We start from the raw sequence: 18,153 nt of genomic DNA, 5'->3' as shown, positions 1-18,153 counted from the left end.
ATATTTTGTATCAAAACCCTTGTGGGCATATGTGACTGATACGAATGGTCAATATTTTTAACAAGAACGTCAGAAACACTGGAAACAATTAAGTATCGGATATATGCCTGAAAGGATCCAAAATATCTAGATAACTTGTCAAAAAGAGGGTGACCAAGTCATGTTATACCTCATAGGCGTGTTATACCTCCATCACCTTTGGAGAAGAAGAAAGATCTAGCAAGTTCTGTCTGTGGTAAAGAGAAAAAAGTAGAAAAAAACACAAAGGAAATTCAGCACCGTAAGAGTTAGTGTTAAATTCCATTAGCCCAAGTCCAAGCTGTAAGGCTGTAAGGCTCCAGAGAAATAGTATCTCGGGCAGGACACTATACCACAGTAACCCAATACAACCTCCTATAAAAAAACCTTCTGAAGAAAACATCACATGCGATTTGACTTTGGGCCAAGCCCACTACCCAGCTGAGTTCTCATCACTGAGCTAGAAAGTCAGCTTTTCTTCTCAACAATCACGTGTGGCATTGGCATTTTTGACTACTACACTCTGTGAAGCAAGGAATGCTTTCCACAGATGACTGTACTTCTCCAGAGATGTGGAATGAAGATGTCAGTCTCCCCGTGAGCCAGGTGCTGTTATTAATATTCTCATAGCATCAACCCACCACAACCAAGTAGAGAACAACTATAAATAAAACTTGCATTTCTTTGTCCCTTTTGCTTTCTGATACCCCTGGTTGATCATCACCCTCAGAACTGCCATCTTGGAAACATTGGATCTTCTTGCCATGTGACTTTGGACAGGTTTTATTGTTTCAGCTATGTCGGGCACTGCAGTAGTTAAAAAAGCAGTAAAATCGAATTCTTTCCCTACAACTAGATCATCACTTCATCATGATGAAAGCCCTTTTCATTAACCCACTGTGGAGGACTTCCCTGAATAACTCACCTGCAATACCAGGACCATGTCTCGGGCACAACCAGAGTAGGAGAAAAGGAAGGTGACATCCTCCTAGTGGAGAATCCAGGTCCAATCCAGGCAATTCAGGACCAAGACGGGAACCTTAAGCCCCCAGAAGCCTTCCTCCGTTACCAGCCGGCTGACGCTGCTGAGAGTGACCAGAGGCTTCCCAGGCTGCTTCCTTCAGCTCCTGCCTTTAGAGCATCCTCAGCCACCCTCTTCTACCAGCCACGTTCCAGGACAGACTCTAGTGCTCAGTTTCCCCTTGTCCCCCGGCTTCCTGAGACTTTGCTCGGCCTTCCGACACCAGGGCGTTCGAGAGCTCCGTCACCTACAGAGCTGACCGGTGCCAGGGAACAAAAACCTCGGTTCACAGTGACGCTGTGCATGGCCACAGCCCTTTGGCCAGCTCCACTCGAGCACCGCTGCTCGGGAGTGCCTCGGAGCTCACCGTGCAATCCCCCTGAAGAGCACAACCTGCTCTGACCATGCCCACGCCTCGCGTCTTCCCAATCACAGCGGTCAAGAGGAAGGGGACAAAGTGCTGGCCCCGAGTCCTCTTTTGCGCCCTCGATACCTCCTTCCCTTCCGCACTGCCTCGATACCTCCTTCCCTTCCTCAAAAGCCTGACAGGTTCCCTCCCAGCTTCCCCTGCCTTTCTCAGAGAGGACGCTGCCCCCTACTCCACTGAATCAGTTTTCAAGCTGCATTAAGACCTATCAGGAAGGCACTTGGGGTGCTCAGCACCTGTAAGACCACCTGTAGTTTGCCTGAAGAGCAAAGGGCTGTTTGAACCTGTACAATCACCCTGTGGGATTTCCTTCATGCCTTGTCCCCCATTATTCTTTGATTCAGCCTTCCAGCCCTCCTCCAGCTTCCACAGAGCAGCTGCTTGGCAGTCGTTCTGCAGCCACATCTTTCCTCCGTCCTGCACTGCCAAGGTACTCACTGGTCTTCAAGACGAGGGCAATCCTTTCAGAGGACTGCCATTTCCCAGGGCCCCTGTCGCCCTCCTTGTGAAGTACGTGGGGGATTTTTGCTCTAAAGGGCACACGAAGGGACTCAAGCCCGCAACGCCAGGTAGCGCTCTGACCCTCCTGGACTTTGTGGTGGAAACTCCTTACCAGGTGTTTGCAATCTCTATTCAAGAGGATTTCTTGGCTCGTAGTACTAGAAGGAAGCCTTCCGTTGGCACAGCAGCAATGCGTAATGTCACAAACACAGACGTGACACTGAAGTGAACTCTTAAAGAACAGCAGCTTTACCCCACTGCCACCATTCCCACTAACCTAGGCAATGAGGATAGGATATTGCTTATAGCCTTGTCCAGAGGGGAACAGAGCTGAGGCGTGTCAGAAGTTGCTGGGGGCAAGGTGCATGATTTTGGCATCGAGCCGTGAGGGCCAGACTGGCTGCTGTGTGAGTGCAGGAGGTCGGTGTGGGGAAGGTGCTGCTGACCCCTAGAGAGAGGACAAGGCTCTGGGCCCAGCCCCTGACGCTGACCCTTGAGAAAGGAAGCGGGGGAGGAGAAAGCCAACCAATGAGCCTGCAATCTCCCAGTCCAGAGATGAAGGGCCACCTTTATTGTGCCGATGGAGGGGGATCAGAGCTGTCGCTCAGAGATGAAGCATGCTTGGTCCCACGGAGGTACCCGGGCAACGTGTTGGGAGATTGGGCCCGATGTTGCAAGCGGGAGTTGTCTCGCACCCACGTGGGCTTAGTGGGGATGGAGCTGCTTGCCGCGTTCCACTGCTGCGGAGCCAGAGGATGCCACGGATGACCGCTGCCTGCCGGTGCTGGTGCTGCTGGGCTCAGGTATTGATAGGTGAGCACTGGGACAGCCCCGCACTGCTGGCTGTGGGTGCTCCTTTCACCACGTGGTGCTGGCGGTTGGCTTCTGGGCCACGTGTAGGGAGTTTGGTCTGACAGTTCAACTGGGAGCACTTTCACCATGGATCGGGCTCCTGGGGGCTGGACCTGCTGCTGCCCTCACACATTGAGGGGCCGGCATGTGGCCCCAGTGTCGCAGTGCCAGGGGCGGTTGATGTTTAGTACCAGAGAATTGTGGCATGGCTATAATGCCTCCTGGCTGTCACTGCTGGGGTAGCTGCTGTCTAAACCAAGGGAGACATAAGAGGACAGCGATGCCTCCTGGCTGTCACTGCTGGGGTTGCTGCTGTCTAAACCAAGGGAGACATAGGAGGACAGCGATGCCTCCTGGCTGTCACTGCTGGGGTTGCTGCTGTCTAAACCAAGGGAGACATTGGAGGACAGCGATGCCTCCTGGCTGTCACTGCTGGGCCTGCTGCTGTCCGATGCTTGGTAGCCATAGGACAGCGATGCCTCCTGGCTGTCACTGCTGGGGCTGCTGCTCTCCGATGCTTGGTTGCCATAGGAGGACAGCGATGCCTCCTGGCTGTCACTGCTGGGGCTGCTGCTCTCCGATTCTTGACAGCCATAGGAGGACAGCCATGACTCCTGGCTGTCACTGCTGGGGCTGCTGCTCTCCGATTCTTGGGAGCCATAGGAGGACAGCCATGACTCCTGCCTGTCAATGCTGGGGCTGCTGCTCCCTGATTGCTGGGAGCTACAGGAGGACAGCGATGACTCCTGGCTGTCACTGCTGGTCGCAATTGCTGGGCAGCGCTGGGAAAGCCCTGACACAGCCTGTCCGGATGCCCACTTTTTCACACGTGGTGCTGGGGTGTGGCTGCGCTCACGGCATCTTTTTCGCCGCATGGTGGGAGTTTGGTCCCAACGTTGCAAGCGGGAGTGGTCTCGCACCTGCACAGGCCCCGTGCATCTTGAGGTGCTGCCTCTTTGGCTTGCTCTGGAGCCACGGGATGATGCTGATGGCCGCTGTCTTCTGGTGCTGCGGCTGCGGGTCTCACATGCTGGGGGGCACTGGGACAGCCCTGGCACCGCCTGGCTGTGCGTGCTGCTCGCAGCTTGGCTTCTCTCTCGCTCTCTTGTTGGTCGTGTATAGGGAGTCTGGGTCTGACGGTAACACTGGGTTCGGTTCCGTCGTCGATGAGGCCCAGGGGGGCTGGAGCGGCTGCTGTGCTCAGGCAGTGGGAAGCCGTGGAATGGCCCCGAATCCACCTGTCTGCTAGTGCTCAGGCTGATGGTCTCCTGTGCTGGAGGTCTCAGAGCCTGCCCAGATGCTGCTGGGGTGCTGCTGCTGGGACCAGCAACTTCTGAGCTGACTCTGGAGGCTGCAAGGGGAAGAAGGAAGGTCAAGGGTACGGCTCCCAGTCCTGGGGCAGGACAGGCCAGAGCCGTGCCACAGCCCTTCCTGGAGCCAAGCTCACAACAGCCACCCACTTCCGGGCCTTGCAGGGCCCCCAGCCCTGGCACATCTACGTGCTTTCACACTTACAGGCGCCCACGCCAGCACAGCTGTCACACTCCCATCTCTCCCTGCTGTTTCCCAAGTTGGAGCAGCGTCTGTGCGTGCCCTCAGCAGCGCAGGATTGGCACAGGAGCAGCTGCCAGGGCCTGCGGAAAGAACCACGTTCATGGTTCTGACGATAAAGCGCCCAGAGCATGGGATCGTTCAGTAGAGCTCTTGTTCTCAGCCCTTCTGCTTCAAGCCCTTACTGAGACACAGATCCCATCCCGAGCCCCGCGGTGCAGCTTTGGCACCTTACCCCTCTGGCTCTGCCTCCTCCCTGCCTCCTGGACAAAGGCACTCCCTGGCATCGCAGCTGCTGTGCCTCTGGTACAGTGGTGCATATGCACTGTTGTCCTCCCATGACGCTTGTCTGATGGAGAAAGGAAAATTGATGAGCCCCTGCTGCCCCGGCAGACAGCAGATGCAGGGCAGGTGCAGCAGATGCAGATGCAGCAGATGCAGCAGGTCCAGGCGTGGCACAGTGCCGGGCAGGATGACACCAACCTTATGGGGATTTGGATCCCCATGAAGAGCATTTCCTGGAGAAATATATTCCTGTTTCTACAGAGAGGGCACTGTAAGCAAAAAAAGCCGGCGGAAACAGCATGTTTCTGCAAGGAGAAACACAAGGAGCATGAGTGAGGCTCTGGTGCTGCTGAGAGGCTGCCGTGCCTGGGGCGAGGGAACGGCTCCTACCTGGACGCAGGCCCTGTGGAACCAGGCGTGTTTGCACACCGGGCACACCATGGTCCCATAGGTTGTTCTGCCTTCGACAGGGTTCAGGCAGATGAGGCAGGTGGTGCCCCCTGGAGCCACCTCCTCTTGCTGCCGTGGGCGGTGCTCCCAGCAATAGGAGCTAGAGGAAGAAGGAAAGATGGGTGAGTTGAGTGCCACTGGGTTCTTCTCTGGTGACGGCGAAGAGGGGGAGGAGGTACCTGAGCGGTGGGATATAATGGTTGATGCATTCACCCTCCATGGCACAGGGGAGATGGAACCTGCGGTCGCAGCCCGTTGCCTGGCAGGTGATGGTGGCCCCGCTCTCACCACACACGAAGCAGTCCTGGAAAGAGCACAGCAGCCCCCATCAGCGGCAGCCTCAGGGCCTCCACAGCAGGACCCACACCTCAGGGGCAGGGCGCGGGATGTGCCCAATACCGGGTCACAGGCCACAGATCCGCCTGGCAGAGCAGGCTCCTGTGCTGGAGCCGATGTGCAGCTGCTGGGAGCAAGACTTTTGTCCCAGAGCTGGGTGGAAGGGCAGGGAATTTGGTCTTGGCATCTGGGCTAAGCTCCCGCAAACATCTCCTGGCACAAATCTCCCTGATTGTCTCAGATCCTCACCCTCTGGGCTGCCAGCTCGACTGTACGTTGAATATACACAGGGAGATGTTGCATGACTTCTTCCTGTTCACTCACTTCTAGATGAATTTCGTTGGCAAAAAGCTGCAGAAGAGAGGAGGAGCTGATGAGGGGCGCGCGGCAGGGCCGGTGTGTCACAAAGCTGCAGCCAGCCCCAGAGGAACTCACCAGGCAAAAGAAATGGGCACAGATCCCTTGATAGTCCTCTATTGGCCCGCAGAAGTCTGGGTCTGCATCTGACCGGTGACACAGAACGCATGCTGGAGGGGAGAGAGCAAATGCCACTGGGAATGAGCACCCCTGTGGGGCCGGGGACATGGCCCTGAGGGATCGCCCCCAAGGGCTGCTGTGTCCATGCCTAGCTGAGTGCTGGGCAGGGCTGGAAGCCTTGGGGAGGAAAGGGCATCGCAGGCACGGGTGTCCCAGTGGGTGCCCACTGCCCAGCCGGGTCCCGCTTGCCGAAGAGAGTAGGGGGCCTCTCAGAGGGTGGTGCGGGAGCTCCTGACACCCCCTGCCAATGCTCCCGGCCCCACGCTGACCGCCCCAAGAGTCCCTCTGCCAGGCTGTAGGAGGGGGACTTTGCTCTCACCCTGCTCCATCGCGCCGGGTGTCCTACACCTCCTTGCGGATGTGTCAGACATGAACGGTGTGTGTTTGGAGACTCCCCGTCCCAGCAGTGCTGGGGCGTCTTCTCCAAATGCTCCTTTGCTACCTCTGAGGGAGAAGCGAGACGTGGGTGAGCTTGCAGCACAGGCCCAGAGCCCTGTGGTGTGGAGCTCCCCTCCTCCCTCTGCAGCCCCCCGAGAGCACCGTCCCTGCCCTGCCCTCTCCGCACCTCACTGGTCGCAGTGACGCACTGTGCCCAGCGTTCCTTTTTGATAGGCCTCCCCTCGCCACTGGTCACAGTGGCCACTGTGACATCAGCACCGCTGGCCCCCGTGGGCCCCAAATACGGGCAGGGGCACCCTCGACCACACACCACCCACTGTGACACGGCCACTGCATCACCGGGCTGGCTCACATCACAGGCGGGGACCCAAGCTCTCGGCACCCACCTCACAGGGGCAGCTGCTCCAGCAGCAAGTGCTGAGTCAGGGGCCAGCTCAGGACATGGTTTCCTGGTGGATGCGGCAGTGTTTGGCTAACGGCTGGACTCGATGACCTTTAGGGCCTTCTCCAATCTAAATGAGTTCTGTGACTCTCATTACCGTTCCGCTATTACTTTATCACCATTTGCTTACCCTATGATTTTCCTTCAATTGTCAATTCCTTACCGTTTGATCATCACTTCACCACGAAGAAGCCCTTTTAATTAACCCGCCAAGGATGACTTCCCTGAATAATCCACCTGCGGCACCAGGACAAACTCCAGGCCCTGTTTCGGGCGCAACCAGAGTAGGAAAAAGGAATCGTGGAATAGTTTGGGTTGGATGGACCTTCAATGGTCATCCAGTCCAACACCCCTGCAATGAGCAGGGACTTCTTTAATTAGATCAGACTGCCTCGAACCACACCCAGCCTGGCCTCGAATGTCTCCAGGGATGGGGCATCTACCATCTCTCTGGGCAGCCTGTGCCAGGATTTTACCACCCTCATTGTAAAGAAGTTCTCTCTCACATCCAGCCTCAATCTTCCCTCTTTTAGCTTAAAAGCGTTACCCCTCATGCTATCGCAACAGGCCCTGCTAAAAAAGTCTCTCTCCGTCTTTCTTACAGGCCCCTTTTAAGAAATGAAAGGCTGCAATAAGGGCTCCTCGGAGGCTTGTCTTCTCCAGGCTCAAGAAACCCAATCCTCTCAGCCTTTCCTCAGAGGAGAGGTGCTCCATCCCTCTGATGGTCTCTGTGGCCCTCCTCTGGACCCTCTCCAACAGGTCCATGTCTTTCCTGGCTGTTAGGCAGGGCTCCAGAGGGCTCCAGAGCTGGATGCAGGACTGCAGGGGGGTCTCACCAGAGCGGAGTAGAGGGGAAGAACCCCTTCCCTCCACCTGCTGGCCACTCTCCTTTGGATGCGGCCCGGGACACGGTTGGTTTCTGGGCTGCAAGCGCACACTGATGGGTCATGTTGACTTTTTAGCCAGCACCCCAAGTCCTTCTCCTCAGGGCTGCACTGACCAAGTAACCAGTGTTAAAACACTCACCTCAAGCAATAATCTATGCCTGTCTTCCCAAACATCTCTTTCTTCACTGAGGTCTACCGATTTACAAAATAACTTCGGGCCCCCTGCACAAAAAGAATATATTAACGTGGTTACACCCTTCTGAATATGCTCCTCTTTGTAACTCTCATGAACGACACAGCAACAAAGTCAGACAGCCCGTTCTTCATATTCCCCTCTCGCACCCCCCCCCCCCCTCCCCCCCCTCCCCAACACCGGGGCCTCCAACAGAAATGTTACGTATTACAGCCTTGCATCCTAAGAAAAACGAACGGCAGCAGCAGCTTCCCCTGATATGCTCAAATATAGACCGCAGTGAAACAGCATTTGTTTCATTAGAAGCTCAGCACCACTATCCCGCATCTGCTGGCTGTCACTGCTGGGGCTGCTGCTCTCCGATGCTTGGTAGCCTGAGGAGGACAGCGATGACTCCTGCCTGTCACTGCTTGGGCTGCTGCTGTCCGATGCTTGGTAGCCATAGGAGGACAGCGATGACTGCTGGCTGTCACTGCTGGGGCTGCTGCTGTCCAATGCTTGGTAGCCATAGGACAGCGATGACTCCTGGCTGTCACTGCTGGGGCTGCTGCTTTCCGATTCTTGGGAGCCATAGGAGGACAGCGATGACTCCTGGCTGTCACTGCTGTGGCTGCTGCTCTCTGCTTCTTGGGAGCCATAGGAGGACAGCAATGCCTCCTGGCTGTCACTGCTGGGGCTGCTGCTGTCCAATGCTTGGTAGCCATAGGAGGACAGCGATGACTCCTGGCTGTCACTGCTGGGGCTGCTGCTGTCCCATTCTTGGTAGCCATAGGAGGAGAGCGATGACTGCTGGCTGTCACTGCTGGCGCTGCTGCTCTCTGATGCTTGGTAGCCAGAGGAGGACAGCGATGAAGGCTGGCTGTCACTGCTGGGGCTGCCGCTGTCCAATGCTTGGTAGCCATAGGACAGCGATGACTCCTGGCTGTCACTGCTGGGGCTGCTGCTCTCCGATTCTTGGGAGCCATAGGAGGACAGCGATGACTCCTGGCTGTCACTGCTGGGGCTGCTGCTCTCTGTTTCTTGGGAGCCATAGGAGGACAGCAATGCCTCCTGGCTGTCACTGCTGGGGCTGCTGCTGTCCAATGCTTGGTAGCCATAGGAGGACAGCGATGACTCCTGGCTGTCACTGCTGGGGCTGCTGCTCTCCGATGCTTGGTAGCCATAGGAGGACAGCGATGACTGCTGGTTGTCACTGCTGGGGCTGCTGCTGTCCAATGCTTGGTAGCCATAGGAGGTCAGCGATGACTCCTGGCTGTCACTGCTGGGGCTGCTGCTGTCCCATTCTTGGTAGCCATAGGAGGACAGCGATGACTCCTGGCTGTCACTGCTGGGGCTGCTGCTTTCTGTTTCTTGGGAGCCATAGGAGGAGAGCGATGACTGCTGGCTGTCACTGCTGGGCTGCTGCTGTCCAATGCTTGGTAGCCATAGGACAGCGATGACTCCTGGCTGTCACTGCTGGGGCTGCTGCTTTCCGATTCTTGGGAGCCATAGGAGGACAGCGATGACTCCTGGCTGTCACTGCTGTGGCTGCTGCTCTCTGTTTCTTGGGAGCCATAGGAGGACAGCAATGCCTCCTGGCTGTCAGTGCTGGGGCTGCTGCTGTCCAATGCTTGGTAGCCATAGGAGGACAGCGATGACTCCTGGCTGTCACTGCTGGGGCTGCTGCTGTCCCATTCTTGGTAGCCATAGGAGGAGAGCGATGACTGCTGGCTGTCACTGCTGGCGCTGCTGCTCTCTGATGCTTGGTAGCCAGAGGAGGACAGCGATGAAGGCTGGCTGTCACTGCTGGGGCTGCCGCTGTCCAATGCTTGGTAGCCATAGGACAGCGATGACTCCTGGCTGTCACTGCTGGGGCTGCTGCTCTCCGATTCTTGGGAGCCATAGGAGGACAGCGATGACTGCTGGCTGTCACTGCTGGGGCTGCTGCTCTCTGTTTCTTGGGAGCCATAGGAGGACAGCAATGCCTCCTGGCTGTCACTGCTGCGGCTGCTGCTGTCCAATGCTTGGTAGCCATAGGAGGACAGCGATGACTCCTGGCTGTCACTGCTGGGGCTGCTGCTGTCCCATTCTTGGTAGCCATAGGAGGAGAGGGATGACTGCTGGCTGTCCCTGCGGCGCTGCTGCTCTCTGATGCTTGGTAGCCAGAGGAGGACAGCGATGACTGCTGGCTGTCACTGCTGGGGCTGCTGCTCTCCGATGCTTGGTAGCCAGAGGAGGACAGCGATGACTGCTGGCTGTCACTGCTGGGGCTGCTGCTCTCCGATGCTTGGTAGCCAGAGGAGGACAGCGATGACTGCTGGCTGTCACTGCTGGCGCTGCTGCTCTCCGATGCTTGGTAGCCAGAGGAGGACAGCGATGACTGCTGGCTGTCACTGCTGGGGCTGCTGCTCTCCGATGCTTTTTAGCCAGAGGAGGAAAGCGATGACTGCTGGCTGTCACTGCTGGGGCTGCTGCTGTCCGATGCTTGGTAGGCAGAGGAGGACAGTGATGATTCCTGCCTGTCAATGCTGGGGCTGCTGCTCCCTGATTGCTGGGAGCTACGGGAGGACAGCGCTGACTCCTGGCCGTCACTGCTGGTCGCAATTGCTGGGGAGCGCTGGGAAAGCCCTGACACAGCCTGTCCGGATGCCCACCTTTTCGCACGTGGTGCTGGGGTGTGGCTGCGCTCATGGAATCTTTTTCGCCGCACGGTGGGAATTTGGGCCCGACGTTGCAAGCGGGAGTGGTCTCGCACCTGCACAGGCCCCATGCATCTTGAGGTGCTGCCACTTTGGCTTGCTCTGGAGCCACGGGATGATGCTGATGGCCGCTGTCTTCTGGTGCTGCGGCTGCGGATCTCACATGCTAGGGGGCACTGGGACAGCCCTGGCACCGCCTGGCTGTGGGTGCCTCTCGCAGCTTGGCTTCTCTCTCGCTCTCTTGTTGGTCGTGTATAGGGAGTCTGGGTCTGACGGTAACACCGGGTTCGGTTCCGTCGTCGATGAGGCCCAGGGGGGCTGCAGCAGCTGCTGTGCTCAGGCAGTGGGAAGCCGTGGAATGGCCCCGAATCCAACTGTCTGCTAGTGCTCAGGCTGATGGTCTCCTGTGCTGGAGGTCCCAGATTCTGCCCAGATGCTGCTGGGGTGCTGCTGCTGGGACCAGCAAGCTCTGAGCTGACTCTGAAGGCTGCAAGGGGAAGAAGGAAGGTCAAGGGTACGGCTCCCAGTCCTGGGGCAGGATAGGCCAGAGCCGTGCCACAGCCCTTCCTGGAGCCAAGCTCACAACAGCCACCCACTTCCGGGCCTTGCAGGGCCCCTAGCCCCGGCACATCCTCGTGCTTTCACACTTACAGTTGCCCACGCCAGCACAGCTGTCACACTCCCATCTCTCCCTGCTGTTCCCCAAGTTGGAGCAGCGTCTGTGCGTGCCCTCAGCAGCGCAGGATTGGCACAGGAGCAGCTGCCAGGGCCTGCGGAAAGAACCACGTTCATGGTTCTGACGATAAAGCGCCCAGAGCATGGGATCGTTCAGTAGAGCTCTTGTTCTCAGCCCTTCTACTTCAAGCCCTTACTGAAACAGAGATCCCATCCCGAGCCCCGCGGTGCAGCTTTGGCACCTTACCCCGCTGGCTCTGCCTCCTCCCTGCCTCCTGGACAAAGGCACTCCCTGGCATCGCAGCTGCTGTGCCTCTGGTACAGTGGTGCATATGCACTGTTGTCCTCCCATGACGCTTGTCTGATGGAGAAAGGAAAATTGATGAGCCCCTGCTGCCCCGGCAGACAGCAGATGCAGGGCAGATGCAGCAGATACAGTTGCAGCAGATGCAGCAGGTCCAGGCGTGGCACAGCGCCGGGCAGGATGACACCAACCTTCTGGGGATTTGGATCTTCATGAGGAGCATTTCCTGGAGAAATATATTCCTGTTTCTACAGAGAGGGCACTGTAAGCAATTATTACAGCCTTGCGTCCTAAGAAAAACGAACGGCAGCAGCAGCTTCCCCTGATATGCTCAAATATAGACCGCAGTGAAACAGCATTTGTTTCATTAGAAGCTCAGCACCACTATCCCGCATCTGCCAAGAAATTGGCTAGAATATCAAAAGCAATTGCTTTGGTGGCCTACGAGTAGTTGCTGGTTTGTTTGTGGTTTGAGGATTTTGGTTGTTGGTTTGTTGTTTTCTTTGCTTCAGGGCTTGTTTGGTTTTATTTTGGGGGGTTTTTGTTTGTTTGTCTTTTTGGTTGGTTGGTTGGGGATTTTGGGGGCTCTTTTTTTTTTTTAGTTCAAAGTTAATTACAGTAACAAGAAAAAACCCCACAATATTTTGGATCAAAAACCTTGTGGGCATATGTGACTGATACGAATAGTCAATATTTTTAACAAGAACGTCAGAAACACTGGAAACAATTAAGTATCGGATATATGCCTGAAAGGATCCAAAATATCTAGATAACTTGTCAAAAAGAGGGTGACCAAGTCATGTTATACCTCTTAGGCGTGTTATACCTCCATCATCTTTGGAGAAGAAGAAAGATCTAGCACGTTCTGTCTGTGGTAAAGAGAAAAAACTAGAAAAAATACAAAGGAAATTCAGCATCGTAAGAGTTAGTGTTAAATTCCATTAGCCCAAGCCCTAGTGGAGAATCCAGGTCCAATCCAGGCAATTCAGGACCAAGACGGGAACCTTAAGCCCCCAGAAGCCTTCCTCCGTTACCAGCCGGCTGACGCTGCTGAGAGTGACCAGAGGCTTCCCAGGCTGCTTCCTTCAGCTCCTGCCTTTAGAGCATCCTCAGCCACCCTCTTCTACCAGCCACGTTCCAGGACAGACTCTAGTGCTCAGTTTCCCCTTGTCCCCCGGCTTCCTGAGACTTTGCTCGGCCTTCCGACACCAGGGCGTTCGAGAGCTCCATCACCTACAGAGCTGACCGGTGCCAGGGAACAAAGACCTCGGTTCACAGTGACGCTGTGCATGGCCACAGCCCTTTGGCCAGCTCCACTCGAGCACCGCTGCTCGGGAGTGCCTCGGAGCTCACCGTGCAATCCCCCTGAAGAGCACGACCTGCTCTGACCATGCCCACGCCTCGCGTCTTCCCAATCACAGCGGTCAAGAGGAAGGGGACAAAGTGCTGGCCCCGAGTCCTCTTTTGCGCCCTCGATACCTCCTTCCCTTCCTCAAAAGCCTGACAGGTTCCCTCCCAGCTTCCCCTGCCTTGCTCAGAGAGGACGCTGCCCCCTACTCCACTGAATCAGTTTTCAAGCTGCATTAAGACCTATCAGGAAGGCACTTGGGGTGCACAGCACCTGTAAGACCACCTGTAGTTTGCCTGAAGAGCAAAGGGCTGTTTGAACCTGTACAATCACCCTGTGGGATTTCCTTCATGCCTTGTCCCCCATTATTCTTTGATTCAGCCTTCCAGCCCTCCTCTAGCTTCCACAGAGCAGCTGCTTGGCAGTCGTTCTGCAGCCACATCTTTCCTCCGTCCTGCACTGCCAAGGTACTCACTGGTCTTCAAGACGAGGGCAATCCTTTCAGAGGACTGCCATTTCCCAGGGCCCCTGTCGCCCTCCTTGTGAAGTACGTGGGGGATTTTTGCTCTAACGGGCACACGAAGGGACTCAAGCCCGCAACGCCAGGTAGCGCTCTGACCCTCCTGGACTTTGTGGTGGAAACTCCTTACCAGGTGTTTGCAATCTCTAGTCAAGAGGATTTCTTGGCTCATAGTGCTAGAAGGAAGCCTTCCGTTGGCACAGCAGCAATGCGTCATGTCACAAACACGGACGTGACACTGAAGTGAACTCTTAAAGAACAGCAGCTTTGCCCCACTGCCACCATTCCCACTAACCTAGGCAATGAGGATACGTTGCAGAATGACTCTAAGAGCAGGACCATAGAGTTCTGGAGGACTGTGCAAGCAAGGCAGGGGGTGGCCCCCACAGGTGGCCGGAGACCGGACCTGGGAGGAGAATGTGGAGGAAGCTGTGGGGGGCTAACCAATACTGTTATGCCAAGAAGGAGTGCCTGAATACCGCTCCTATATATGTGTGAACTGCGTCACAAATAAGGTAGAAGTTGCTTATCACCCATATTGGGTTGGCCTGTCTGCTTCTCCTCGCCGCTTACAAATGGCGCCCGAACAGGGACGCCGACTACAGGGCCCTGGTCGCTGGGGACCCGGAATACAGGGCCCCGACTAGCGGGGACCCGGGATACAGGGCCCCGGCCGACGGGGACCCGGGATACAGGGCCCCGACTAGCGGGGACCCGGGATACAGGGCCCCGGTCGACGGGGACCGGGATACAGGGCCCCGACTAGCGGGGACCCGGGATACAGGGCCCCGACTAGCGGGGAAGCGGGATACAGGGCCCCGACTAGCGGGGACCCGCGATACAGGGCCCCGACTAGCGGGGACCCAGAATACAGGGCCCCGACTAGCGGGGACCCGGGATACAGGGCCCCGGTCGACGGGGACCCGGAACGGCGAGTGAGCGGCGCCGGCGGCAGCGGCCGGGAAGCGCGGGCAATGCTGCTGCGGTGGCGTGACGGACCCGGGTGCTTGGGCTAACCGAAAGAATCCGCCGCTGTGGTGAACCAGACACTGCTGCGTCGGGAGGCCAATCCGGAGACCAAGGTTACAGGACGATCCAGGAGAAGACGATCCGGAAAACGCTGCCATGAAAATGGACCGAGAGGTAGCCCTGGACTTACTACAGTGCTTCTTATAAAAGCGGGGAACTGAGCCCTGAACTTTTTACAGTGCTTTTTATAAAAGCAGGGAATTGAGCCTGAGACTCTAAAGCAGCTATCAGGTCTACTGGCTGTAGGGAAGACTAAGATTTTTTTTTGCAGATCCTAATACAATATTTGAGGAGAGTGAGTGGCGAAAGTTTGGTGATGAACTATTTGACTCAGTGCTTAATGATTATAAAAAGGCAAAGAAACTCGGTAAACCACGGAGGGAAGTAATGAACTGTATAAAAAGATACAAGGCAGAAAAGAAAACTGCTGCGGTAGCAACGGAGAAACTAGGAACAGACGTCTCCGGTCGGTTGAAACCGGGGGAAGATTACAACTCGTTTCCCCCAGCTCGCGGGAGCACAGGGTTTCCCCCCACCCCCTTCCTTTTCTCCCCCTCCATCAGAAGGTGCCGCGGAGGAGGTGTAACCCCCTGCTCCCCCACCACCCCAGTTCCGAAAGTAGGGACTTTGAAAAGGACAGAGAAAGTATATTAGAAGGTATACGCATGATAAATGTCGAGAAATCCGAAAGAAAGAGGGCGGTGCCTCGGCGCCGGATCGATTGCGGCGCCACTGTGAAGCACGCAGTAGAAAATAGGGATCACGCGCGAGCGGGAGATTTAAAGGAACCGCGAACCTCTCCAACCCACTATGCCTTAGAGTGAAAAAATTTTTAACTCGGTCACGGAGGAGCCAGGTCTGCAGATGGCTACATACCGAACGAGATACACCTGATAAGAAAGACACAGCTGCGAGCAACGGAGACCCCGAGTTCGGCGCAGGATCCGCCCCTGAATCCGAGCGAGATTTATATCCTCTGCTTCCAGACCCTGACTCTTCGTCTCCCGGGTGGGTCTGCTCAGACTTACTGGCCCTGGAGACGCTCAGTTGTAACAATGGGTAACCAAAGAGGTGAACATTACTGGGGAATTTTCTGCAATGGGCATCTTTGCCTATCCTGTGTTTACTACACATCAGGGGGCTAAAGAGTGGGAAGCTCTTGATCTCAGAATTGTTAAGGAGGCCTGACAAACAGTGACCACTTATGCGTTAAAATCCTCTTATACTCAAGCTGTATATATTATGATTTTTTCTTGCAATTGACAGGGGGAGCCCATACAGTTTCTCTGTGATACTCATGTACTAGAAGTTGGTAAATATAAGTATGTCCAGGTTTCTGTCAACCCTTGGAGACCTCTGTAGATACTGCTGGCCACTTCTTCCAGCACAGGCTGGCCACCTGTGTCGGAATGAGTGTGCATTTTGGTCAGTATAAAAGCCCAAGCCTCATACGATGTGGGGGGAGGCAGAGCCTCTGTGGGGACGCCTGCTAAGGTTGAGCCTGCCACCTCGCACTGCAATGATGCTTCTCGGAGCTGGTTTGCTGTTAGTCTCCACAGGGTCCTTGTGCCTTGTTCTGTACGTGGGACTGTAGTGGGAGTAATGATGGCTTTTGCAGGGACTCAAAAAAAAAAAAAAAGGGGGGGAGAGAGAGAGTAATGATGCTGCACTTAACCTGTCAACTTCTCAAGAACTGAAGAACTGATAACCTGGGGGAGGGGGTATATTTGTGTCCTGCCTACGGGTCCATGGTGACTGCCTGCAAAGTTTGTCAAGCCTTGCCGTGAGCTGGACAGACGAATGGATAAACCTGATGCCTCAGCTACAGGAGCTGACCGTGAATACCCCAAGCAGACTGAGATAAAGAAAAACGAATGACTGCAAAACATCACTTGGGGGCAGATGAAAAGTAACATCCTGAATATGTGTGCTTGTAAAGTAGCTATTATTAGAGCTTGTGATTTTGTGTATAAAACCACCTGTATTTACTAGCTAGTTGCTAATAAGAAACTGCACCTTGTATAGATTTGTCACTTGTAAAAGAGATGTTAGAGTATGGAAATTTGCAGCAGCTGCTAAAAAATGCTAAGGCAAAAGCTAGAAAAATTTTAATGCAATGGTAGTGTTATAAAGCAGGTGATGGAACAAATTTAAGAGGGGGGGAGAATTCCACTGGTAAGAAATTTCTTTGGCTAGTCCTTCACTGCCATCAGCATCTTCAACATGCTGCTGCACCCTGTAATAGTTACTCTGCTAATGTAAATTTGTGTGTGCCTTGCTGTAGTAGCGACTTGTTACTGGATAAAACAAAAGGGGGAAGATGTGGAGACAGTGTTCTCACAGGAGAATGCATAAGTGGTACATAAACTTTGAATAGTCCTGAAAGATACAGCAAGGCCATGGGAGGCCCGAAGAAGCTTAAGCAAGCAAGATAAGAGGCTGGAATTCACCAAGTTAATGAGAACTGTGGACTGTTGGCAAGCTTTCAAGGTTGAGTTCTCACACCTGTGTTTAACCAATTATATGTTAGTCACTAAGGGTCTTCAAAACATGTGTCCAATTATAATATGCCAAATCACTGTAAGTGCTTCAGCTGGGGCCTTGGCTCAACCAAGCAGACTGGGTTGCTGAGTTGCTAAGCAGACAATTCTACATCGAAGGCAATTCCTGATTTGTTTTAATGTTGACTCTGTAAGACATGCAACACTGCAGAACCTTTTGTTGTTGGAACAGGGATATGGATGTGAAGAGTTTGATTGAATGTGTTTTATGAGTCTCTCTGATTATGCTAATTGGATGCACGCACAGCTGAGAACCCTGGCTCAGCTTACCCAGCAATAGTAAATGAGCAGTATTCTAAGAGTAATTAGATGGTTGTTTTCACGGGGCATTACAGGTTGAGTCAAACACTGTTTAAAAGTATTGCACTTCTGGGCTGCTGCTCTCTGTTTCTTGGTAGCCAGAGGAGGACACCGATGACTGCTGGCTGTCACTGCTGGCGCTGCTGCTCTCCGATGCTTGGTAGCCAGAGGAGGACAGCGATGACTGCTGGCTGTCACTGCTGGCGCTGCTGCTCTCCGATGCTTGGTAGCCATATTAGGACAGCGATGACTGCTGGCTGTCACTGCTGGGGCTGCTGCTGTCCGATGCTTGGTAGCCATAGGAGGACAGCGATGACTGCTGGCTGTCACTGCTGGGGCTGCTGCTGTCCAATGCTTGGTAGCCATAAGACAGCGATGACTCCTGGCTGTCACTGCTGGGGCTGCTGCTTTCCGATTCTTGGGAGCCATAGGAGGACAGCGATGACTCCTGGCTGTCACTGCTGTGGCTGTTGCTCTCTGTTTCTTGGGAGCCATAGGAGGACAGCAATGCCTCCTGGCTGTCACTGCTGGCGCTGCTGCTGTCCAATGCTTGGTAGCCATAGGAGGACAGCGATGACTCCTGGCTGTCACTGCTGGGGCTGCTGCTGTCCCATTCTTGGTAGCCATAGGAGGACAGTGATGACTGCTGGCTGTCACTGCTGGCGCTGCTGCTCTCTGATGCTTGGTAGCCAGAGGAGGACAGCGATGAAGGCTGGCTGTCACTGCTGGGGCTGCTGCTCTCCGATGCTTGGTAGCCATAGGAGAGCGATGACTCCTGGCTGTCACTGCTGGGGCTGCTGCTGTCCGATTCTTGGGAGCCATAGGAGGACAGCGATGAC

This window comes from Pezoporus flaviventris, unplaced genomic scaffold (assembly GCF_033815535.1).
Source record: "Pezoporus flaviventris isolate CSIRO_AGI_PZ_B2104156 unplaced genomic scaffold, CSIRO_AGI_Pfla_v1 ptg000073l, whole genome shotgun sequence".
NCBI classification, from domain to species: Eukaryota; Metazoa; Chordata; class Aves; order Psittaciformes; family Psittacidae; genus Pezoporus; species Pezoporus flaviventris.
Note: the sequence above shows the minus strand (reverse complement) of the source record.